Source organism: Schistocerca gregaria, chromosome 6, assembly GCF_023897955.1.
Source record: "Schistocerca gregaria isolate iqSchGreg1 chromosome 6, iqSchGreg1.2, whole genome shotgun sequence".
NCBI lineage: Eukaryota > Metazoa > Arthropoda > Insecta > Orthoptera > Acrididae > Schistocerca > Schistocerca gregaria.
In genome coordinates, this window is record NC_064925.1 from 450,687,740 (window position 1) to 450,713,337 (window position 25,598).

General features: G+C 44.2%; 1 protein-coding gene across 1 annotated transcript in view; it reads right to left on the reverse strand.

Moving 5' to 3' along the window:
- LOC126278326 (uncharacterized) overlaps positions 1-25,598 on the reverse strand; it is a 1,364,175-nt gene that overhangs the window by 378,550 nt on the left and 960,027 nt on the right. The gene's annotated exons all lie outside the window — the stretch shown is intronic.

Consider the following 25,598-nt stretch of genomic DNA (forward strand, 5'->3'; position numbering starts at 1 on the left):
TCAGTGTGTTTAAGAATTGGCAAAACACTTTCCTCCCTTTTTGCTATCATTCGCCAAATTTTCGTTTCGATGTATCGAGCGGTTTAGGAGATATGAGAGATGTTGAGAGTATTTCATTCTTGCGGGCGTGAGATCGGAAGTGAGCGCGCTACATAGGATCCATTTATCCATTTTCTCGAGATCGGAGGCAGATAGAGACCACCTCCCATGAGATACCAGTATCGTTGCGCAGCTGACACAGCACGTTCGACTCGTGCGACAGTTCCCCTAAAGAGCTGTCTCGCCACTCGGAAGGCCACAATTTGATCTCTTTGTAATTCGCTCATTTTTCTGAAGGAAGCACGAATGCGTCTCCGTCGCATGGTTTCCTGCTTGCTTCACACGTTTGCACCACACTGAGCCTTCCGGCTGTAAGCATTCACATAGGTGGCACTATCCTTTGGCGGACGACGTTGGAGCTATTATTGGTACATCTACTGTGCCCAAGTGGCTTATGTCGTAATCGGATCAAAATCGACCTCGTCTTTCCAGGTGTACTGATTTTTTCCCCAGCAATGTACATTGTAGACAATAATGGTTCTCTCACTCTTCCTTGGGGAATCACGGATATTGAATTTTCCTCTGTCTTTTTTTCTTTTTTTTGCGTTAAGAGCGACGTGCTGAGTTCTATCTGCAAGAAAGTCTTGAAGCCAGTCCCAAATCTGGTCCGATACTTGGTAAGCTCTTATTTTATTCACTAAACAGCAGAGCGGGATGGTGTCAAATGCCTGCCGCGCGGGATTAGCCGAGCGGTGTAGGGCGCTGCAGTCATGGACTGTGCGGCTGGTCCCGGCAGAGGTTCGAGTCCTCCCTCGGGGATGGATGTGTGTGTTTGTACTTAAGATAACTTAGCTTAAGTAGTGTGTAAGCTTAGGGACTGATGACCTTAGCAGTTAAGTCCCATAAGATTTCACACACATTTGATTTTTGTCATATGCCTTCCTGAAGTTCAGGAACAAGGTATGTACCTGAGCGCTGTCGATCTCATGGAGCAACAGAGCTAACTGAGTTTTGCAAGCTCTCTCTTTGCGGAATTCACGTTGACTTTTACAGAGGAGATTTTCGTTCTCCCAGAAAGGTAATAATTCTTGAGCATAAAAATGTTCCATAATTGTACATCAGATCGACGTCACCAATGTCCAAGTTTATGACCGAATGACAACAACAAATCGAAAAATGGTTCAAATGGCTCTGAGCACTATGGGACTTAACATCTATGGTCATCAGTCCCCTAGAACTTAGAACCACTTAAACCTAACTAACCTAAGGACAGCACACAACGCCCAGTCATCACGAGGCAGAGAAAATGCCAGACCCCGCAGGGAATCGAACCCGACAGGTGCGATCTGTTATCTCAGTTTTTGCCATTTCGACGTTTGTACGATGATTGAAAAGATATTTAGCGGTGAAACAGTTTCTTCAGATGGAATGCAATATTTCGGCCTTCTATCTGTTATCTTGCGCATTGGTTCCAGTATGGTCACTCAGTAATGACTTTGGACCAAAACTTCTTATGGTTTTTACTCAGGTCAGGTGACAAAGTTTTGCTTTCGAAGTCATTGAACACTTCCGTTATTGCTCTCCTTACGTTCATTTTCACTTTATTCAGCTTTTGTTTGTCAGCTACCTTTTTGACTTCTCTTGAATCTGGAACGAAGCTCTCTTTGTTTACGTAGCAGTTTCCTAACTTGGCTATTAAACCATGTTGGGTACTTCTCATCCACAAAGGCCTTGCTCGGAACATACTTGTCTAAGGCATCTTGAACGATGCTTTTGAATGTTTTCCATTTGCGCTCCAAGTGTTCGTCTTCAGCACTAAATATTTGATGCTGAGTGCTCAGATATTGAGCAATTTGTATTCTGTCACCATTGCTAAGCAAAAATATTTTGCTACTTTCTTAATATTCCTTGGTGTACCCGAAAACATAGTTACCATCACATTGACATAGTTGGTTTATAAGGCATTCCTTAGTGTACAGAGATTCCAGTCGTTGCTGTCGTGGGGGTTAAGGGTACGCAGTCTATTTTTTTTGACCAGAACTGTTAGAATTAAATCAGTCGTTCGCCCCTGGTAGACATAGCATTAATAGCGTGTAACACCGTCTCTAGTCTCGGATATGACTCAGTTCGGGAAGGAAAAGAGGCTGCAAGTTCGTTCAGGTGTGCCGTAAACAGGGTGACTCCGTGATGACGCTACAAAATTTCAGGCCTAATGGAGAGTAGGAGTATCAATCTGAGGTAAGGAACCCTGGAGCGGAAGCATAAGATTCGGAAGTGATAAACCAAAATCGTTGTGATACCTCTGACGGTGGAATACATGTACCGGTACTGCTGTTGCTAAGATTGTGTGGTGGCCAGTCCCGTCGAGCACTTAGGTGTAGATGTTGGGATAGTAATGCAACTAAACAAGGCATTTGGTAACACAGTACAACGATCGAGGGGGACGGGGAATTACAGGGACCAGCGACTTAGAAGATGCAGTGATTGGTCGAGTACAAGAGGCGACTGCAATCAGCACTCCATCAGTGTCATGTGTAACGAATGTTATGCAGAGTACTGTGTGGCACGTTGTGCGGGAAATGCGGGTACAGCTCTACCACCCACAGAAAGAGCGTTCTTTGAGAGCTGCTGACTTTGGACACCGCATCGTGTTCAGCCAATGGTTTTTGAAGCACTTTATAGCCAATCCGCTGGCCTGCGTATTGGCGTTTTTGCTGATGAAGCATGTTTCACCAGAGAAGTCAAAATATTCGCCACAGTCACGTTTCGGTCGATGAGAATCCCTACGCTCTAGTTGTAAACAGACATCAGCACCGGCTATGGGCAGACGTAGTCAATGGTTACTTGCCAGGCACGTGTGTTCTTCCTCCACTCTTACATGCGGTAGTGTTTATTGCAGACGTATTACCCAGGTTCTTGGGACATATCCCACTTGTTATCCGTCAATGGACATGTTCCCAATATGATGGGAGTCCCACGTAACGTTGGACTGAGGGTTCTTGAACACGTGGATCAGACACTTTCTGAAACGTGGATAGGCAGAGGAGGTCTGTTTCGTGTCCAGCACGTTCACCTGATCTCACCTCCACGTGGCTGCTTCTTGTGGGGCCATGTAAAAATTTTGTGTACGAGACGCCGGTCGAGACTGAAGTGGAGCTCGTGGAAAGTATTATCTCTCCCTGTGACACTGTTCGAATGACTCTGGGGACATTAGAACGGGTACGACGATGCCATGCCTGCATAGACTCTGGGGAACGCCATTGTGAACAACTGTAGCAAATGTAGCAGCTTTTTAAAGTTGTACAAGTAAATGGAATTGTTTGTTGCTGTACTGTAGACGTAGGATTTTCGGGCTCTCTAACATCAAGTTACGTGTGCCACTACTACTCCGTTAACACAGGAAATTATGTGAGGCTATTGGAGAGTATTCAGCGAGAATTCTCTACGTCATGATCGGGGTTCGGGAGTTGCGGCCCCAACCAGAGCGCAGTGCGAAATTAAGACGGAACTTTAGATTTTTGTTTATTCCTTTCGACTCGGTTCTTTCGGGACAAGGGTGCCTTACCTTAGCTTCATATATTTACCACCGGTCGCTGTGGCCGAGCGGTTCTAGGCGCTTCAGTCCGGAACCGCGATGCTGCTACGGTCGCAGGTTCGAATCCTGCCTCGGCCAGATGTTAAGTCCCATAGTGCTTAGAGCCATTTTAACCATCATATATTTACCCTTCTCCGTCATCCGTGAATGTTTGTAATATTATCGAGGAATCAGGCTGTGCAGTTGAAGCTTCTAATTGATACCGTGGCAGCACGCCTCTCGCAGTCGATATCAGAGAGGTTTGCCCCAAGTTCGCTGTGGTGCTGGTAATCTGTGGTCCATGGGAATATCGACCAGCGTTGGCTAGTGCCGGGCGTCAATTACAAGTCTCCCTAGGAACAAGGAAGGAAAGACACGGTCCGCCGCAGTACCTTGGGAAAGGGCCGGCCCTGAGTGCTGAAGATCCAGCCGCGACCGCTGATCACGGGACCACGCCTGCGCTGTGCACATCGAGTGCAAGCTGTTTGTTCGTCTGCCATTTCTCGATGTCGTGCACGGAGGACCAGCGCCGCATGCATGTTGTGGAGTATAGGGCATCGGGAACAGGCGGTCTGCCTGTCGTTACGTCGATGCCCTGGACGGCATACCGCGCCCAGATTGACGCTGTGGACTCACCAGCAACGAGCATCAACGAGTGTAAGCCGTCAGCTTGCTACTTTCCCGCTGCTGTGTGTATGGAGGACAGCGCCCTGAGGACACTGGTATGGCGCTCAGCTGACGCTGCCACAGATCGATCATTTGTGTGACCTACGGTATTCTGTCGGTCACTGTACTTCGTACGGCGTTACGTTTTATAAGGTTTCAGTTGTCTTCCATGTCTTGTCGGTGATGTTCATGGAGATGTGTTGGTGATGCCTACTGCACGTGAATTTCTCTTGTTAAGGGGGGATGAGGGCAAAATGCGTCAAAGATGTTGAATTATTTTTGCCACCAGATACTTCTGCAGCATGTTAGAAACATTGTCTCAGTTTTCACAGTTCAATTCGGGCTTCAAATGATGTGAAAGCCATCCTGTTTCAAGCAGTGCGCAGTGCCACCATCGCTCTTCTACACAATTCGGCCCTTCTTGTGATATTTTGTTATTTCTTGCCATCAGAGAGGACATCTGCAGAGTACAAAAGATTGTGAGCCGATTTGCGATGCGATTAATTATGATTTGTTAAATAAGTGCAAACATGTTGGAACACAAAACGCGAACTTGAGCTTTAGTAACCTCAATTGGAAGAGATGGCCAAAGAGGTCATTTTGCCCCTCTGCTGTTGTCAGAATTTTCTAATATGGTGCTTATCTGTTGTTTAGTAATGGTAACACTGCAGGATTCCGGACTCTTAAGAGACTAGGATTTCAAGGAAGTGGCTTCACTGAAAACCTACTGAAGAAGACTAATAATGTACGGATAGCCATTTCTGAAACGTTAGTGAAGGATATTGCCAAAATTGCACCCTAGAAAGGCCAGACTAAAACAAAAGAGCCTCATGAAGCCTAAAATGTGTGGTTGTGCCCAACATCAAGGTACATGTTTCTGGTGTAAATGCTAATAAATTCCTTTTTCTGCATATCTTGCCACTTCCATTTTTCTGTGTATAAGGAATATTTTCTGCACACCTATTGCAGATAAAAGATGAAATTTGCTGCAGACTTTGTACATACTAAAATACAACTTCTCGTGCTACAAAATTTTTCAAAGTGCATCACAGTCAAATTTATTTAAATTTTTCTGAAATAAAGATTGCTACATATCATAAACATGAATTCAAAAAATTGTTACGAGAGCTCTAAGACTGATATTAAGAAGCTGTTAAACAGACTCGTTTATCTAGTTACTAAGAACAACCTACCACATTTTGGAAGTCATAAGGAAAGTGTTCCTCGTGTGATACTAGTTTTCTTAAAGTATCCAACAACGTCCTCACCAATTTTTTTGACAGAGAAAGCGAAAAAAAGTCCAGATTATAGCCAATAACATCATGACAAGATGTGCAAATTTTTGTTCAATTATTCTCACACAGTGAGTTACACTAGCTTATATGTACCCGAGTAGTTTCTCACACATCCTCCCTTAAACCGTGTATGTAAGATCGTTTATCTCGCAGGGGACCTGTTACGCTACGTCGAGCTTCGTTCTCGTTCGATCTTGTTTCTTAAAATTTGTGTTGCGTTCTCGTGTATTTACGCCTGTAATCATGTGTTTCAGTGATGCAAAGAACTATCATGCTTAATTGAGGCGTAAATTAACTGGTGTACATATCACGTACGTTCTAATGTAGAGTTTTTTTGTGAATCTACTAGGTTTCGTGCGCCAGTTGCACCAAAGTATGCACGCATTTCGATGTGTCCCAGGTAACTGATGTACACATCGTGTATGTTCTTGTGTAAAGTCTTGCTTGGAGACTCACTTTAACGATTTTTTTGAAATATTTGCTTTACTTCGAGGGTATTCAGTAAATAATGCGACATTTTTTTGTCAGTCATTTGAGGAATTGGTAGTGGGATATCTTCAACTATTTTTTTATATACTGTGTAGTGTGCGCTGAAGAGATCATACTTGATGACTTACTCCTCTAGGGTGGGATGTAAGGATAAAAGGAAAACACTTTATTTGTTACACATTCAGTTAGGCTTGGGAATTCAATAGGTCCTTTAGCCTGCTGTCTTTGGAGATGTCTTTCTCCTGTGGAGAGTGAGATGTGTCTAGGCTGTTATGTGTGACTGCTTCCTCGCGTTATGACAGATCGCCTATGGGGGGTGAAACGTTATTGACTTCGGTACTCGATACGTGTGCCATCTTGCAGGGTTTACCGTTCGTACCGATTCTAATTGTCGAACTTCGTCCCTAAGGGTATCGATTTCGTCAAAAACTCATAGAGCCTTGTCATGGACCTTCTCTTGTATAGTGGTCTCGTGGAATGCGATGCTGATGTCGACATTTCGTGTCCACCATGGAGCTCCTGTGATCCATCGGTAGCAAATGTTTTGCAGTGCTTGGAGTTTATTGTAGCTGTAAGTAGCTCCCAACCAGGTGGAGCCATATAACATTGTGGGTTTCACCGCCGCCTTATACAACTGGAGTTTAGTCTTAGGGTTGAGATCCTTACTCTTCAGGAACGGAATCAATGACTTGGCCATCTTCTGGGCTGCCGTCTTCTTGTCGTCAATATGCTGCGTAAAGAGCAATTTTTTGTCTAGGTAGACACCGAGGTACTTCACTCCCGGTGACCACGGGATAAATTGATCAGCTATTTGGAGTCTGTCGTTCAGAACTGGTTTCCTCCGTGTGAACATAACGGCTGCCGTCTTCGTCAGGTTGATTGTTATCTTATTGTGCAGCTCCCAGCATTCCATTACATCAAGCTGCCGTTGCATCCTAGCGATAAGCTGGTCCATGTGTCGTCCAGTTGTCAGAAAGGCCGTATCGTCCGCATAAAAACTCACCGTAACAAGGGGGGGGGGGGGGGGGGCTGTTGGGATGTCATTACATATAAAGTGGAAAGCAGAGGCGAAATGATAGAGCCCTGCAGAATTCCTGCGGAGATCAGTTGCATTTCGGAGTTTTTATCGTCGACTCGGACGTACAGTTTCCTGTCCCGCAAAAAGTTGTCTGTGAGTCCAATGTAACAATCCGCAATAGGGGTAGTGCGATGTAGTTTGACTATAAGGTTGGACCGCCACACGTTATAGTATGCTTTTTCTATGTCAAGGAATACACCAACTGTGAAGTGTTGCTTGTTGTATACTTCTTGTATCCGTTCGGTGATCCGTAGAAGTTGAAGTTCGGCAAATAACTTGTCCTTGAAACCGAATTGTTCGGGTCGTATAACATCGTGCGCTGTAAGCGTGTCATGGAGCCTCTTCAACAGCAACCACTCAAGCACTTTGCCAAGGGTCGGCAAGAGGCTGATTGGCCGGTAATTGCTGGGTTCTGATAGGTCTTGACATATCCCTGATACAGTCTACATAGTTTCATGAAGTACCGACAGGTGGCAGTGCTATACGTAGTCTTCAAAATGGCGTCTGTAACGGAGGTGCAGTCCAAGCAGAGAGCTGTCCATCACTGTTTTTGACAGAAAGCCAGAGCATCGCAGATATTCATAGGCACTTGCGAGAATGTCTACAGAGACTTGGCAGTGAACAAAAGCACGGTGAGTCGTTGGACGAGGCGTTTTTTATCATCGCTTCAAGATCGCACAAACCTATCCGATCTGCCATATTCCGGCCGACATCTGTGACTCCTGCAATGTCTAAACGTGCAGACATTCTTATTCGAGGTAATCGATGTATCAGAATCGAACACCTTGCCGCTCAACTGGAAGTCTCTGTTGATAGTGCTGACACACTCGGCCATCGGTTGTGGTACTCACAGGTGCATGGCCACTGGGTTCCTCGCCGTCTAACAGAAGACCATAAAGAGCAACGACAGACCGTCTGTGCGTAGCTGCTCATGCATTACGAGACCGGTAGTGAAAATTCTTTCTCGAACGTCGTCACAGGCAATGTAACATGGGTGCATCATTTCGAACCAGAAACAAAACGGCAGTCCATGGAGTGGTGCCACACCACCCCTCCTCCGACGAAAAAGTTCAAAGTCGCACCCTCATCTACATCTACATCTACATCCATACTCCGCAAGCCACCTCACGGTGTGTGGCGGAGAGTACCTTGAGTACCTCTATCAGTTCTCCCTACTATTCCAGTCTCGTATAGTTCGTGGAAAGAAAGATTGTCGGTATGCCTCTGTGTGGACTCTAATCTCTCTGATTTTATCCTCATGGTCTCTTCGCGAGATATACATAGGAGGGAGCAATATACTGCTTGACTCCTCGGTGAAGGTATGTTATCGAAACTTCAAAAAAAAGCCGCTACCGAGCTACTGAGCGTCTCTCCTGCAGAGTCTTCCACTGGAGTTTATCTATCATTTCTGCAACGCTCTCGCGGATACTAGATGATCCTGTAACGAAGCGCGCTGCTCTCCGTTGAATCTTCTGTATCTCTTCTATCAACCCTATCTGGTACGGATCCCACACTGCTGAGCAGTATTCAAGCAGTGGGCGAACAAGCGTACTGTAACCTACTTCCTTGTTTTCGGATTGCATTTCCTTGGGATTCTTCCAATGAATCTCAGTCTGGCATCTGCTTTGCCGACGATTAATTGTATATGATCATTCCATTTTAAATCACTCCTAATGCGTACTCCCAGATAATTTATGGAATTAACTGCTTCCAGTTGCTGACCTGCTATATTCTAGCTAAATGATAAGGGATCTTTCTTTCTATGTATTCGCAGCACATTACACTTGTCTACATTGAGATTCAATTGCTATTCCCTGCACCATGCGTCAATTCGCTGCAGATCCTCCTAGATTTCAGCACAATTTTCCATTGTTACAACCTCTCGATATATCACAGCATCATCCGCAAAAAGCCTCAGCGAACTTCCGATGTCATCCACAAGATCGTTTATGTATATTGTGAATAGCAACGGTTCTACACTTCCCTGCGCCACACCTGAAATCACTCTTACTTCGGAAGACTCAGCCGCTAAAGCCATGGCGACGGCTGTCTCGAGCTCTGAAGGGGGTGCTCCGTTTAATGTCTTCCCTCATGGATCACGATCAACTCTGAACTCTTAGTGTTTTACCCTCAGCAAACTGAAGAAACAACTTCTTCGCCACAAAAATGCTAACGAACTTCTCCTTCATAACGCAGGGCCTCACACAAGTCCGTGCGCCCGGGAGCAGCTCACAAAAATGGTTCAAATGGTTCTGAGCACTATGTGACTTAACTTCTGAGGTCATCAGCCCCCTAGAACTTAGAACTACATAAACCTAACTAACCTAAGGACATCACACACATCCTTGCCCTAGGCAGGATTTGAACCTACGGCCGTAGCGGTCGCGCGGCTCCAGACTGTAGCGCCTAGAACCGCTCGGCCACTCCAGCCGGCAACTCACGAAACTTCATTGAACTCCAGAATAAGATTTTCACTCTGCAGCGGAGTGTGCGCACACTCCACTGCAGAGTGAAAATCTCATTCTGGAAACATCCCCTAGGTTGTGACCAAGCCATGCCTTCGCAATATCGTTTCTTTCAGGAGTGCTAGTCCTGCATGGTTCGCAGGAGAGCTTCTGTAAAGTATGGAAGGTAGGAGACGAGGCACTGGCGGAAGTAAATCTGTGAGGACGGGGCGTGAGTCGTGCTAGTGTAGCTCAGTTGGTAGAGTACTTGCCCGCGAAAGGCAAAGGTCCCGAGTTCGAGACTTGGTCCGGCTTACAGTTTTAATCTGCCAGGAAGTTTCATTGAACTGTTCTTCCTCATCCTCCCTACAGCCTGAATGTCACATCTTCCGTCTTCCAGATCTGTTTGGCCCAGTGAAGGATGCGCTCTGTGGGAAGCAGTAAGTGTATGATGGGAGGTAGGTTATTGTTCCAGCAAGATATTGGCTCCAGCGTCGACCAGTAAAGTGGTGCAATGCTGGTATACAGGGCCTCCCAGTAAGGTGACGTTAGGCCGTCGCACTGAACGCAGAGACTGTTGAAAAATAGTGTTTTGTAGCCAAAAGTGTGGTGAATAATGTGGTAGACTGTAATCCTGAATGAAACCAACCTGCCCTCAGGAAAAGATGTGTTGCATTCCTTATCGAACGCCCCACATATTTTCAGTTTAAATATTGGCCATTAACTCTGAGTTTATCAATTTTGATTTATCAGTGGGTCTTGCAATATGCGTATGTCTGAGTTTGCTATTGTATGACGTAACTGGTTAATCACGTGTCACTAAGTGACGATAAGTAATTTCATTGGTGTTGTATGATATGAAAGTTTCTATATGGAGGAATCGGGCTGATGAAGTATGGAGCATGAGCTTGTTGTTAAATTTCGTGTTGCTGGACCGTGGTGAGAAAGGCCAGCGGCAAGCTTCATGCGTCGGTCGGTAGAGGAGCGTATTTTCGCGAGGTTTCCCCGAATACACTCTAGGACGGCGGAGCTGCGTGAGAAGGCTGCCGCAGGTAACGATGCCGGGATACCTTAAAGCGCCCTGAGCTGTGTGGGCCACGACTGGTCCTTTGGCGGTGGCCGGAAATGACCGCGGACGCTTTCTAGAAACATATGCAGATAACGAGTCAGCGCCATCTTACCGTAAACAGAACGGGAAACAAGCTGTGTGAGAACCTGTCCAGTGCCAGCTTCTAGTCGTTTACAGAAATACAACGAATGTTTGTGCAGGAAATTCCGCGAGTTTCCACTGCCTTTTAGAAGGGGACGGGGAATTCTTGGTTGTCAGTGTCAAAACTCGCGAGTCCTCTCAGAACTCCACTTTCCCATCTGCTTTGCAAATCGAGTGTGAGATAAAAAGAAACCCCACATTCCATCTTTCACAGTATTTGATTGGCTCATATCCGCATCTTCCGAGTGCCTGTCGTTCAACCTGGACTCAACTCATCTCTTTCACCGCACTTGTATAACGAATTACTTGTGCCCTACCATACTCTGCTTAAAAAAACTCATGTCACCCTCTCTCCCTGTCTCTGTCTCTTTCTTCGGCCATTGAAGTGGACTACCTTATTAACATCTAGTGATTCTAACTCTTTCTTTTGTTTGCATCAGCCGATAGTAGCATGTTTCACATCAAACAATTATATAAACATCGTTTTCCTGCAAAGTCAGGGCATTTGGCGGTCTCCCACACTTTCAAAGACACAGGACTGAGCATTCCATATCTATTTTTTGTATATTTGTGGCGAGATCTTTTGGGACCAAACTGCTTAGGTCATCGGTCTCTAAGCTTACACACTACTTAACCTAACTTAAACTAAATTACGCTACGGACAACACACACACCCATATCCGAGGGAGGACTCGAACCTCCGACGGGGGAGCCGCGCGGACCGTGGCAAGGCGCCCTTAGACCGCGCGGCTACCCCGCAAGGTATTCCATATCTATCACTGACATATTTATCTTCCTCTGTGCTTCTCTGGGGAAACGGTCAGCTTTCACCAACCTGCGTTAAAGGGTGCGTTCCAGCTGAAGAAGGCCAGTTCTCACTCCGTTTCCTGGTCGGAAAACATTTTCACCGCGTATTTCTTTGCGGGAGATGTCATCTGCATTTCTACACAATGTGCTGACTTCATGCGGCACCTCGGCGCAGTGGGCAGTGACCCTTCGGACAACTGCCGGTGGCCTTTCCAAGAACTCGCCCCTGGCGTGTGAGTCTTCGGCTGCTGCGTATCCCTACACATCACCTTGTGGTGCTCTAAACATCACATGAAAATGTGAGTTAAAAGTACCAGAGCAGCAACAGTAATCTACTGATAATCACTGGAACTGTAGTAAATAAATTTTATCGACGTAAATTAAGTATTCCGATTCAGTGGGACTATCATTGCTGATATGCATATGTAGCGAGACTGTTAAAGAAAAACTGTCCTGTCACATAGTCATATGAGGGAGGTATACGGGCAGCCCTGTGAACACACCTCATGCCACCTTGGAAGAGAGAAGTTTCTACAGAGTTTTCAGTACGAAGACGTATTAGAAAGACCAACACTTGGTCACAAAGAATATTACCATAAACATTATCGTTTATGTTCACGGTAAGCTGAAGGAGACTGAGGAAGCTATGGTACGAAGGAGACCACCAGAACATCAGAGTACCATCTCTAGCCTGAAGGTGGCTTACTGGGCCATTGGTGAATTGGAAAATGAACAACAGCAGCCCTTGGCGTGCAGCCAAAGTTACTTTCACATGATTTCCGCTGATTAAGAACGATGTGAGATCCTAAATACGTAGATCACAAAGTTAGTTCAGTATTCTGAAGCGTAGACAAATACACATGGTAGCGGCTGGTGCACTTCGGGCATAACAGTGTAGACCATAAGAAGGAATAAAAGTGATGGATAAGACAGATTGTGAACAAACACCAGCTGTGATTTGGAAGTCACCTGAGACTCCTTCAGCGTTTTCAACATGCACTGATCAGCCACAACATTACGACCACTGACCTACCACCGATGTAAGACCGTCCTGGTGATGGCACTGTCAACTGGCGGGGAATGATTCCCAGTTAGATACACGCACGGTGCATATAATACAGACGTCAAAAAAGTTTGGCATCACCTCGTTTCTGAGAGTTTCGAAACCTGTACAGAAAAATACGATAGAGATCAACATAAACATCATTTCCGCCCTTTTTATTGATCATGCATGAAAACCACACATTGCATGTTCTACCACTATACAGCGAGACTTTCAGAGGTGGTGGTCCAGATTGATGTACACACCGATACCTCTAACAGCCAGTAGCATGTCCTCTTGCATTGATGGATGCCTGTATTCGTCGTGGCATACTATCCACGAGCTCATCAAGGCACTGTTGGTCCAGGTGGTCCCACTCCTCAACGGCGATTCGGCGTAGATCCCTCAGAATGGTTGGTGGGTCACGTCGTCCATAAATATCCCTTTTCAATCTATCCCAGGTATTTTCGATAGTGTTCATGTCTGGAGAATATGCTGGCCATTCAAGTCGAGCGATGTTATTACCCTGAAGGAAGTCATTCACAAGATGTGCATGATGGTGGCGCCAATTTTCGTCCATGAAGACGAATGCCTCGCCAATATGCTGCCGGTATGGTTGCACTATCGGTAGGAGGATGGCACTCACGTATCGTACAGCCATTACAGCGCCTTCCATGACCACCAGCGGCGTACGTCGGCCCAACATAAAGCAACCCCAAAACAGCAGGGAACCTCCATCTTGCTGCACTCACTGGGCAGTGTGTCTAAGGCGTTCAGCCTGACCGGCTTGCCACCAAACACGTCTCCGACGATTGTCTGGTTGGGGCATATGCGAACACTCATCCGTGAAGAGAACGTGATGCCAATCCTGAGCAGTTCATTCGGCATGTTGTTGGGCCCATCTGTACCGCGCTGCATGGTGTCTTGGTTGCAAAGATGGACCTCACCATAGACGTTGGGGGTGAAGTTGCGCATAATTTAGCCTACTGCGCACAGTTTCAGTCGTATCAGGACTTCCTATGGCTGCACGAAAAGCGTTATTGAACATGGTGACGTTGCTGTCAGGGTTCCTTCGAGCCATAATCCGTAGGTAGCGGTCATCCACTGCAGTAGTAGCCCTTGGGCGGCCTGTGCGAGGCATGTCATCGACAGTTCCTGTCTCTCTGTATCTCCTCCATGTCCGAACAACATCGCTTTGGTGCACTCCGAGACGCCTGGACACATCCCTTGTTTAGAGCCCTTCCTGGCACAAAGTAACAATACGGACGCGGTCGAACCACGGTATTGACCGTCTAGGCATGGTTGAACTACAGACAACACGAGCCGTGTACCTCCTTCCTGGTGGAATGACTGGAACTGATCAACTGTCGGACCTCCTCCGTCTAATAGGCGCTGCTCGTGCATGGTTATTTACAACTTTGGGCGAGTTTAGTGACATCTCTGAACAGTCAAATGGATTGTGTCTGTGATACAATATCCACAGTCAACGTCTGTCTTCAGGAGTTCTGGTAACCGGTGTGATGCAAAACTTTTTTTGATATGTATATAAATGAGGGTGCTGTCCGTATGTAGAATGACGAAGGCGCGCAATCTGAGTTTGACTGAGGGCAGATTGTGATGTCCAGAAGGCTCCGCACGAGCATTTCGGAACTAGCCCGACTTCTCAGGTGTTCGAGGAGTGCTGTGGTGAGTGTCTTCAACACGTGGCGAAACCAAGGTGAGACCACGTCCAGGCGTGGTGAGGCAGAGTGCCCAGCCGCCAGCCCTCATTACAGACGTCGGACGCCGTAGGTTGAAAAGACTGGCAAAACAGCACTGGTGGCGAACTGTGGCGGAGATAAGACCAGACTTTAATTGTGGGCAGAGTACAAGTGTGTCTGAACATACATTGCGCCAAACACTCCTAACGATGGGGTTCCGCAGCCGACGGCCCGTGGGTGTACCAAAGTTAACACCACGATATCCTCAACTATGACTGCAACGCTGGTTGCAGACCATACACACCCCTCCATGGCAATCATGTTCCCTGGCGGCAGTGATTTTTCAACGAGATAATGCGCAGTATCACAAGGCCAGGAGCGTGATGGAGTGATTGGAGGAACACAGTGGCGAGTTACATGTGCTAACCCCCTCTCCCCAAATCAGCAGGTCTGAACCCGATTGCACAAATCTGGAATGTGATTGAACGTGGCGTCAGAGTTTATCGCGCCCTCCCCGGAAGTTACGGGAGCTTTTGCACTGGGCGTTGGTGTAGTGGCAGAGCGTTGCATGGTCTGATGAATCCCGATAACTTCTTTATCGTGCCGATGGGAGTGCGCTAATCCGTCGTCTTCCAGGGGAACAGCTAGTTGACACCTGTACTATGGAACAGAGACAAGCTGTCGGCGGCTCCATAATGCTCGGGGGAACATTCACGTGGATATCAGTGGGTGCAGTGGAGCTCGTGCTAGGCAGCATGACGGCCAAGGTTTATTGTACACTGTTTGCAGACCATGTACACCTCTCCATGATGAGCATGTTCCCTGGTGGCAGTGATTTCTCGACAAGATAGTGCACAATGTCACAAGGCCAGAACTGTGATGGAGTGGTTCAAGTTCCAATTGATGTGCTGGCCCCCCAACTCACCAGTCTGAACCCTATTGTACACATACGGGATGTGATTGAACGTGGCGTCAGAGTTGATCACGCCCTCCCCTCAATTTACTGGAATTGGGTGCCTTGTACGTGCAGATATAGTGCCAACTCCCTCCATCGACCTAACAAGCCCTCTTTGCTTCCATGCCACAACATGTCGCTGCTGTTACCCATTCCAAAGGTATACAGGCTATTAGGTGGCCATAATGTTCTGGCTGATCATTGTATTTTCATTGTTGTACATATACCATCTTTGAAGCACGAATAGGATGAATTTGCATAGTACGGAGACTACTTGAGATACAGGAAAGATAAATGCAGAGAATTTCTTATGTCGTGAATTAAATTACGGGCGTTTTGTGTCTATGTCTTGGAGGTCCAGTGCGAAAGAATGCTCATGAATAGATGATGTGGAAATAGGTAAATTACAGCATGTGTCATGATTTGAAAGGCGAACGGTGCCTACAGATGTTCCCAGAGGACATCCATTCTATAGCTAACGGTTAAAAATTGATGTCCATTGCACGTTATTCAAAGCATGTAAATGAAACTCGCTGCATAAAGTGGAAATTGAATAGTTTCGAAATTATTTTACACTCCCTACGAAAGGTACTCGCAGGCTAGGAAACTCGATGGCTCTACATTTTTTGCATAAACCAAGAAAATAAGTAACAAACTGTCGTGAAACTTTACCAAATAGAAAACATAAGACGTGATAAATAAAACATCAGTATACGATTCCTGCAGATATATTTGTTCTCGAACTTGCGTTAGCACACAACCCAAACGTATAAAACCGATTAAACAGAATGACATACCACAGCTAACGTTAATACGAATCTAATTACCCCAATCAACAAGCTGTCACATACAGTGAGGTGTGATGCTGTTAATGATGTTCCTGTAATTTAATTCCCTGTAACCGACTGTGTTCGTCCCGACACAAGGCAATTTTAAAACAGGGTTAGACTTTTTAACTAGTCTGTTGATGGCAATAGGGGCCATTTGCTTCATTTATCGGTCGTGTAGTTATTAAGATATATCAATTACAGAACTTAGTAACTGGGTTAGGCAGTGAAGTACTAACGAGCACAATTTAAATTGGTGTAATCGGTGGTAACCAGCCGTGTGGTATGATCTCTGGTCCATGAACACGTTGTCAAAAATATTGGTTCGCTGCAGTACTCATTCTTGCGACCTGGTGATACACTGGACAGGACAAGTACTAGACTAAATGCACACCAAACTTTTACAGGTATTTAAAGGCAATGAAATACATAGTGGAGAAAATTACACATTTATTTATTGATTCTTGGTATACACTGAAGAGTCAAAGAAACTGGTACAACTGCCTAATATCGTGTAGGACAGTCGCGAGTACGCAGAAGTGACGCAACATGACGTGGCATGGACTAATGTCTGAAGTAGTGCTGGAGGGAACTGACACCATGAATCCTGCAGGGCTGTCTATAAATCCTTAAGAGTACGAGGGAGTGGAGATCTCTGCTGAACAACACGTTACAAGGCATCTCAGGTATGCTCAATAATGTTCATACCTGGGGAGTTTGGTGGCCAGCAGAAGTGTTTAAACTCAGAAGAGGATTCCTGGAGCAACTCTGTAGCAATTATGGAGTGTGGAGTCTCATTGTCCTACTGTAATTTCTCAAGTCCGTCGGAATGCACAATGCACACGAATGGTTGCAGGTGATCAGACAGGATGCTTACGTACGTGTCACGTGTCAGAGTAATATCTAGACGTATCAGTGGTCCCATATCACTCCAACGGTACACGTCCCACACCATTACTGAGCCTCAACCAGCTTGAACAGTCCCTTGCTGACATGGAGGCTCCATGGACTTATGAGGTCTCCATACCCGTACACGTCCATCTGCTCGATACAATTTGAAACGAGATTTGTCCGACGAGGTAACTTGTTTTCGAGTCATCAAGAATCCAGTGTCGGTGTTGACGAGCCTAGGCGAGGCGTAAGGCTCTGAGCACTATGGGATTTAACATCTATGGCCATCAGTCCCCTAGAACTTAGAACTACTTAAACCTAACTAAGGACAGCACACAACACCCAGTCATCACGAGGCAGAGAAACTCCCTGACCCCGCCGGCAATCGAGGCGTGAGGCTTTGTGTCGTGCGGTCATCATGGGTTCACGAATACGCCTTCTGCTCCGAAAGCCCATACCGATGATGCTTCATTGAATTGTTCGCTCGCTGACACTTGTTTACGGCCGAGCACTGACATCTTCAGCAATTTGCGGAACGGTTGGACTTCCGTCAAGTTCAACGATTCTCTTCAGTCATCGTTGGTATCCCCCTTGCAGGATCATTTTTGGCCGCAGCGATGACGGAAATTTTATGTTTTAACGGATTCCTGATATTCACTTTACATTCGCGAAATGGTCATACGGAAAATCTCTACTTCATCGCTACGTTGGAGATGCTGTGACCTATCGCACGTGCACCGACTATAACACCACGTTCAAACTCAGTTAAATCTTGATAGCCTGCCATTGTTGCAGCGTTAACCGATCTAACAACAGCGCCAGACACTTGCTGTCGTATTTAGTCTTTGCCGACCTCAGCGCCATAATCTGTATTTGAATAAACACGCTGGCCGCGGTGGTCTCGCGGTTCTAGGCGCGCAGTCCGGAACTGTGCGAATGCTATGGTCGCAGGTTCGAATCCTGCCTCGGGCATGGATGTGTGTGATGTCCTTAGGTTAGTTAGGTTTAAGTAGTACTAAGTTCTAGAGGACTGATGACCACAGCTGTTAAGTCCCATAGTGCTCAGAGCCATTTGAACCATTTGAATAAACATGCCTATATCAGTTTCTTTGGTGCTTTAGTGTATTTGGTGTGGTTTGTGTTATCTGCCTCACTCTGTACACGCATAGAAGCAAGATCTTGTTATATGTTACTCTTCCTGATGTTACAGCTTTAGCTGGCAACAGTTCATTTTAATTTCTTTTTAGACTGTTGAATTCACAATCTTTCCGTAATGCGCTGGCAAGTGAAAATTTTTGGTGTCGAAGAGGCAAATTTTTGTTGATGAATTGCGGTTGTGGCTGTATGGTAAACTGGTAATAAGTCTAGAAACAGGCAGAAGTAATGAGTCGCCTCTAATTTGGCCTTCGTTACTGCGAAGTATGTAAAAAAAAACTTCCTACTGACGCGGAACGCCTCTACGGTTACACTGGAGGGCAAACACATACAACATCGCTACTGAAGACTGATAGATCTGCACGAGCGCTCAGACAAACAGACGCCTCGCATCAAAGAGACCGCCTGGAGACGTTGGAAGGCGCCTGTGTGGAAAGGGGTATGTCCCCACACGCCACGACGCAGGCAATATCACTGAAAGGCGCCGACTTGGAGACGCAGACGAGACGATTGTTTCGCGTGCGGGCCTGTCGGAGGATGTACACGGTAGAAAATGAATACTCAAAAGTAAAGTATATTGCAGAAGACGCAAGAGAATCAGATGGCGAATGTTTCTCAAACGAATGACTTATAGGCGCAATAGCTGCAGTAGTAACTTGTGAGATAATATTCAAAAGACCCCGAAATTGTAATATTGCACTAGTTACGAGTACAGAGAAATGACGCTAGGTGGCTCCCCATATATCCTCCTTGAATCAGCGTGGCAAGTGGTTGCGAGATGAGTGGGTTTGTTAATTGTAGAGACGACATCACAAATCACCTTATCTTCAACTTTTGTAGTCCTATCGTCGTCAGTTGCTTGTAGTATTGCGGTATACTGACAATTTTTACTTTTGGACCTTCTAATTACAACTGTATGAAACAATTTTCGTGCCATACGCGTTTCGCCTTTATTCTTTGTAAGGCTTCTTTACCGACAGGTCCGTGGATATGTTGTTCTCTCCTATCCCCTTTTCTCCTTCATCGGTCCCGGTCCCCTCCCCCCCCCCCCCCCCCCATCTGCCGCCGTGTCACCTGTGTAGTGCTGTTTTAACTGAGTGTTCAGTGTTGTGCGTCCCCTGTCAGTGTTGCCAAAAGCCACCATACTATCGCTAGCATTTTTCTTTTATCTCGAGCGAGCAGAAACTAGACTGTCGCCTTGTTTTTTTTTTTTAATTGTGCCTGTCTACTTATTGAGTGTCTTCATTCGCATAGTCACCACAGTGTTTTTATATTTTAAGTTCCGCAACTTTCCGCCATATTACAGTTTTTTTTCTCTCTTTACTTATTCTGATCAACACTAAACTGACACACAATATTTTTAGCGCAGCGAAATCTGACTTTTAATAATCCCTACAAAAGAATGGCCCTGACTAACAATAACCTATACCTTTCATGCATAACTTACTTTAAAAAATCTTCGTTACTCGAACTACTGTAATACAGCGAGCGCCAATACTGTCAGCTAAATAAAAGATTCAAACTACTGAAGGCATTAACTACTGATCGGCATAGTTAGCAAATGAAACATTTTGATAGAGAACAGACAATGTACTTACCTTAATAATATTCAAAAGGCATTATATATATATATATATATATATATATATATATATATATATATATATATATATATATATATATATATCAGTTCATGATATCCAGTATTACAAATTTACTCTTTCTGATGGACACACGTCCAGATCGTCCGTCCTCAAAATTCTGCCATCTCTCTCCCCACATCCACCACTGCTGGCGGCTCACCTCCTACTGCGCAACGCTACGCGCTGTTCATATCCAACTGCCCAACATTACAACAGCAAATATTCCAACAATGCAAACCAGCTACAGACTGCACAAAGCACAGTCAGTGATTTTCATAAAGAGCGCTACGTGGCGTTACCAACATAAAAACCTAAACAGCCTTCTTACAAATAATGTCACCGTTTTATCGCCTTTTTCTTGTTTGTTTATATTCTCATTATGTTCTTAAACTTTTCTGCAGGCTGTAGAGCAGCATATTACGCTGCTGCCACCCCCCCCCCCCCTCCCTATGGGGCGCTATTCTTCTTCTTTTTATAACTGCCATTTGGAATTCTGATTTTTAGACTTCACAGCGCTAGGAACTGAACACTTGTTTTGATGCTATGTTTCGGTTTGTGTTGCCGATAGTTGACAATACCAACCACAACACAGCATCAAAATAACATGTGTTACATGATGCCAGCTTTACAATTTACAAAAACTGTGAAACATCACTTAAAATGTGTTTTTGTTAGTTGTTTGGAGCATATTTCCACTATCGTACTTCGAAAGTCTACGGCTTTCCTGAAAGAGCGCTTTGTTTGTATAAGGTTTTGTTTTAAACTTAGGAAAACCGCCGCAGATGAGATACAAGTGTTGAAGCAAGCCTTTGCAAACACTGTTTAAGGTTGAACACAAACTTCGAGTGGTATGAGTGTACTAGAAATGGGCGAACATCGAAATGATGCTGACGGTGACGGCCGTTCCAGTCGGTCATAGCTTCCACCACACCGGAAAATGTTCAGAAGGTGAGGGACCTGATCCTGCAGGTTCGTAGGCAGACCATCCAAGACCTTTACAAAACATTGGCAGTAAGTTTTGGTATATGTAAAGGTATTTTCTCAGAAGAATTGCATGTGAGAAGGGCTGTGGCGAACTTTGTGTCACGGCTGTTGCAAGACAATCAGTAGCAAAATCGCGTGGGACTTTGTCGGATACTTAAACAACTTCTTCAAAACAATACGACTTTCTCTCAAAGGTTTTCACTTGCAACGAAAGTTGTGTTTATGGATATGACCCGATACTTAGCAGTAATCGTCATAATTGAAAGAATCCTTCACTTTCTTTTATCTCGTACGAGCAGAAAATCTCACGTTAAGAGTCCTTATTGATAAGCGTCTTCGACATTGACAGTTGCCGAAACGCATCTCTTCAACCATCCTACCCCATACCCAACCCCGCCCTAAAAATCACAAGTTTCGACTTTTGAAAACTTGCGATTAAGCTTAAAACGAGAAATCATTTGTTACAAAATGCTGTTCTGAATTTCAAGTTTTTACAACCTAATTTCTTATAATGAAAAAAATAGAACCACAAGATTTAACCCAAACAACAGCTGCTATCCTCGGTCTCCATAGCAGTTTCACTTCGCTCCTTAGCTCTGCTCGTAACATGTCGGTGCAAATCGGTAGTCTTCGTGACTATGACGTCATGTTTTCAACTGCTGCCGACCGCTACGTTCCAAAAGTTATACTGTAGCTGCTCGGTGAAGCGGAAGTTTTGGGTGTACACCTGTATTGCCAGGTTTTAGAAAAGCTGACCACGAATTTTCTAGTAACTGACATTTTCTGACTGAAATATTTCATTAACTGAAATATTATTCTAGTTACACAGTACTTTGCCCCACGCCCCTGTCTATCGCATCACGTTCATCATCCACTGTCACATTCGTGGTGTCGGCGCAGGGGCAAATTACTTTACGATTTAATACATGTGTACTATTATAAATCTCCAGTGAGTTAAAAAAATTCCCTTGTAGATGCCGAAACGGCGGTGCGATGCATTCTGGCCGAAATTAAGCCCTGGTTGTATGTGTGTCAAACGGCGCTGTGACACTGTAGAAAGAATTTCATTGAAATGTACTGCGGCCACCAAGGCCTCCGTTCGTACACACTGGCATGACAGACATCGTTACTGTTGGTATCAGCTGGAGTCATGCTACATCACATCTCGCTGCTAAAAGAGAAATTAAGTTCAAGTGAATAGTGAGCCACTGCGAGAACATCGACAGCCACGTTTAGTATTTTCGTACGCACGTAGTTATATTTGACATAGTGGTTTTCTCAGTCTTGAACTGTGCATTAAAAAAAAAAGGTTCAATTGGCTCTGAGCACCATGGGACTTAACATCTGAGGTCACCAGTCGCCTAGAACTTTGAACTAATTAAACCTAACTAACCTAAGGACACAACACACATCCATGCCCGAGGCAGGATTCGAACCTGCGACCGTAGTGGTCACGCGGTTCCAGACTGTAGTGCCTAGAACCGCTTTTTCTTTATTTTCAACAATAACAGTAACAAAAATGGCTACAATGAAATGACATAAATAAGGTGACAGATAATTGCAGTCATAAATTACAGCATTCAAAAAATGAGTCTTTAGCAGTAGCACAATTTAGCATCTTCACTGTCACCTTCAACTGGTGGCAGTTCAGCATGCACATTTTCTTCTTCTGCAGACGCTTCCTCATCATTATTTCCCAGACCCAAATTAATCATTCAGTAAAGCCTTGATGTGTGTTCCTTCCAGGGTAAATTACATGGACAGAAGAGAAGTCCCTAACAGCGACATCGGAAAATATTTCACTGCCTTGTTATTTTTGTCAGTTCCAGCCTTCTAAACGCATCTATAGGGAGTTCAAGATCTCCCTTTATATCAGACACCAGATGTTTCTCGCCATATTCTTGTATCTGCTGTACTACTGATTTATTTTTCATGTGTGACTTCCAGATAGCAAGCCGCTTTATATTTAGAAATTTACTTTTATTTTCATTTATCCTCGCACCTGATGCGGAACAGTATTTTTCAAGTATCATCTCTAGTTGTGTCACATCTGTTTGGTCTCCGATGATTACGCCTACATTGTCCGCGTAAGCACCTACCACGTCTTTGTTCCTTGAATGGTAATGCCTGTCAGCCTCGGCCACTTCGGCCGGCTGTGTATTTCATCTTGAGTATATAATGGTATGTAATCAAACAGAATATTATGCGTTTTTCTCGAGCGAGGAACTCGAATAATGTTTAAATGTTGATATATCACTGATTTATGTTGTCTCTGTAGTACGCCAACTTTTTTTTCCACGAGTAAAAATAATATCTCTGTCAATTATGTTATTTTTTCATTTATTTCTTGCTTGTAACTCTTGGGGTGAAAGTTTCACGTTAGTCTTCTTAAATAATAATGAGTGTTTCAGTAGCCAGCTTCATCGTACGTCTTTATTCCAATATAACATATTCATTAAATATTGAATGCTTATTATTTCATTAGCTTAACTCGTGGATCAGTCAGTGAAGTTCTTTTATTATTTTTTTAATTTTTTATAAGAATTTGCGGACTTGGTCATGATTTGCATAGCCGCCATTGAGGCCACCTCATAGAGACAATTATCATTTACATTTATTACACAGAAGCTGCAAAGATGCATGTTTTATCTCAACGAAGTCTAATCGATCAGATCATCGCGAGCAGAAATTAACGCGAGTATAATTTTGAAGATTTAAATTCACCATTACACAATATTCAAACCATCCAGCTAAATATAACAGAAATATTTAATGTTCACATATTTAACGACGTCGAGATAGATAGATAGATAGAGAGAGAGAGAGAGAGAGAGAGAGAGAGAGATTTTAGGATAGCAATGTTATTAAGAAAATCTCTACACAGTTTTCTCTCTCACTGGCGCAACTGGCATTTTTATGTGATCTGAAACCACAACTCGCTGTTGAATCAGAACGACATTGCACATTAGATTAAGCTAAAAAAATTTCCGTAATTCCTTCTTTGCTCCGATCGCATGCAAACGACGATACAGCAGAAAACTATTCAGCCCTATTTTTCTTCCGCTTACGCCTTAGCATCCATTATGAAACACGTCGAAATTCCGCTGTTCCGTGCGGACAATGTGAAGGAAACGTAGTTACTGTAGCACGTAAGTTTTTTGCTCATGGTACAACGAGTCTCGTGAATTCATTCAAGTTTTCAAGTTCTTTGTCGTATACTTTTTCTCAAAAAACGACGTCTGCGTTTGTGGAACTCTGCATTTAAATACAATCGACCTTCATATATGCGATGCAAACGGAAAAGACAAAGACATCTCAAAATGCCGTGCGGCACGGAAGTAGAACCGTGTTCTTCCTTATTCCCAGCGCAGAAGGTCCTTCAAGCACAACACATTACTTAACGGTGTTTCGGCACTAGAAAACAAAAGCAGCTGATAAATATTAATGATGCATTACTTTCATAAGAGCATTGATCAGAAGCGGAGACAGATTTAACAATTAAGAATGTCCGGACCAAGCATTTAGCAGAGTAGTTCAGCGAAATGATTTAGTGGACTCGACCCAGCAATGTGGAAACGGGCAATCCAGCAGAATTCGCCATCCATACTCGCTCAATAATGGCGAGACACTCAACAACACTGCAAAATATCATTGATGCAACAATCTCAGAAGCACAACCAGGCTTCAGAAAGTAACGTTCGTATAACGATAATGATTTATAATAAGATAAATTATTGAAAAATGTCGGGAATTTGGTTTAAAAACGCATTTAACACTTACAGATTATGAGAAAGACGTTGCCAAGGTGAAAAGATCCCTTTTGTGCAAACTACTTGAAATAAAAGATTTTCGTAAACACCTTACTAATACCTTAAAGGGTCTATATATAAATACAAAAACAGTTACAAGGTGAGCTTCGAAAATGTCAGATGAAAATTGACCGTCAAGGTATTCGAAAAGGGTACAGTCTGCCACCCACTTTATTTATGCATTAATGATCTAGCTATAAAGTGGAAAGGTGAAATCCAGTTAGGGACTGAAATGGGATGTAACGTATAGTTAAATACACTGTTATAAGCTGATGCCAGATAATTATACAGGAAATAATAGAAGGTAAGTCACAATGAGCAGTAGATAGATTGAGCGAACCGCGATATACTACAACTTAACTATATCTGCAAATAAGACAAAGATAATGGCTTTCAGAGGAAATAATCCAGTCAGATCTAAAATAATAATAAATGAGAAAATTTTAGAACAAGTATCCCACTTTACTTATCTGGGCTTTGATATTAGTTTTAATATGGCAAAGACATTGAAAAAAAGGTTAATAAATTAGTAGCTGCCTGCAGAACAACTGGAAGTAGTTTGGGAAGAAAAGCAAGAAATGGAACACAAATGTTCTATAAAATTATGCCTGTACCTGCTCTTGGTTGTGGTTCCGAATCATAGACAGTAATAAAAAGAAGAAGAAAAATCACGTTTACAGGCAGCAGAGAAGAAGTTCATGAGCTATGTAAGATGTTGTAATCAAAGGGATAAAATAAGGAATGGAACGGAAAGTTGAGATTTGAAAGTATTTCCAGTTAATGAAAAAATAGAAGAGAATAGAATGAAACGGATCATGTTAATAGAATGACAGAAAACAGAGTGCCAAAAAAATGAATTATCGGCCGAGTGGAAAGAGAGAACTAATTATATCTCGTAAGAGACGGATGGATGGATGATAGAGGCAGAAACAGGTGAAAAAAACTAATCCTTGCAATCAGATGATAATGGAGACTACTCAAAATGTCTGA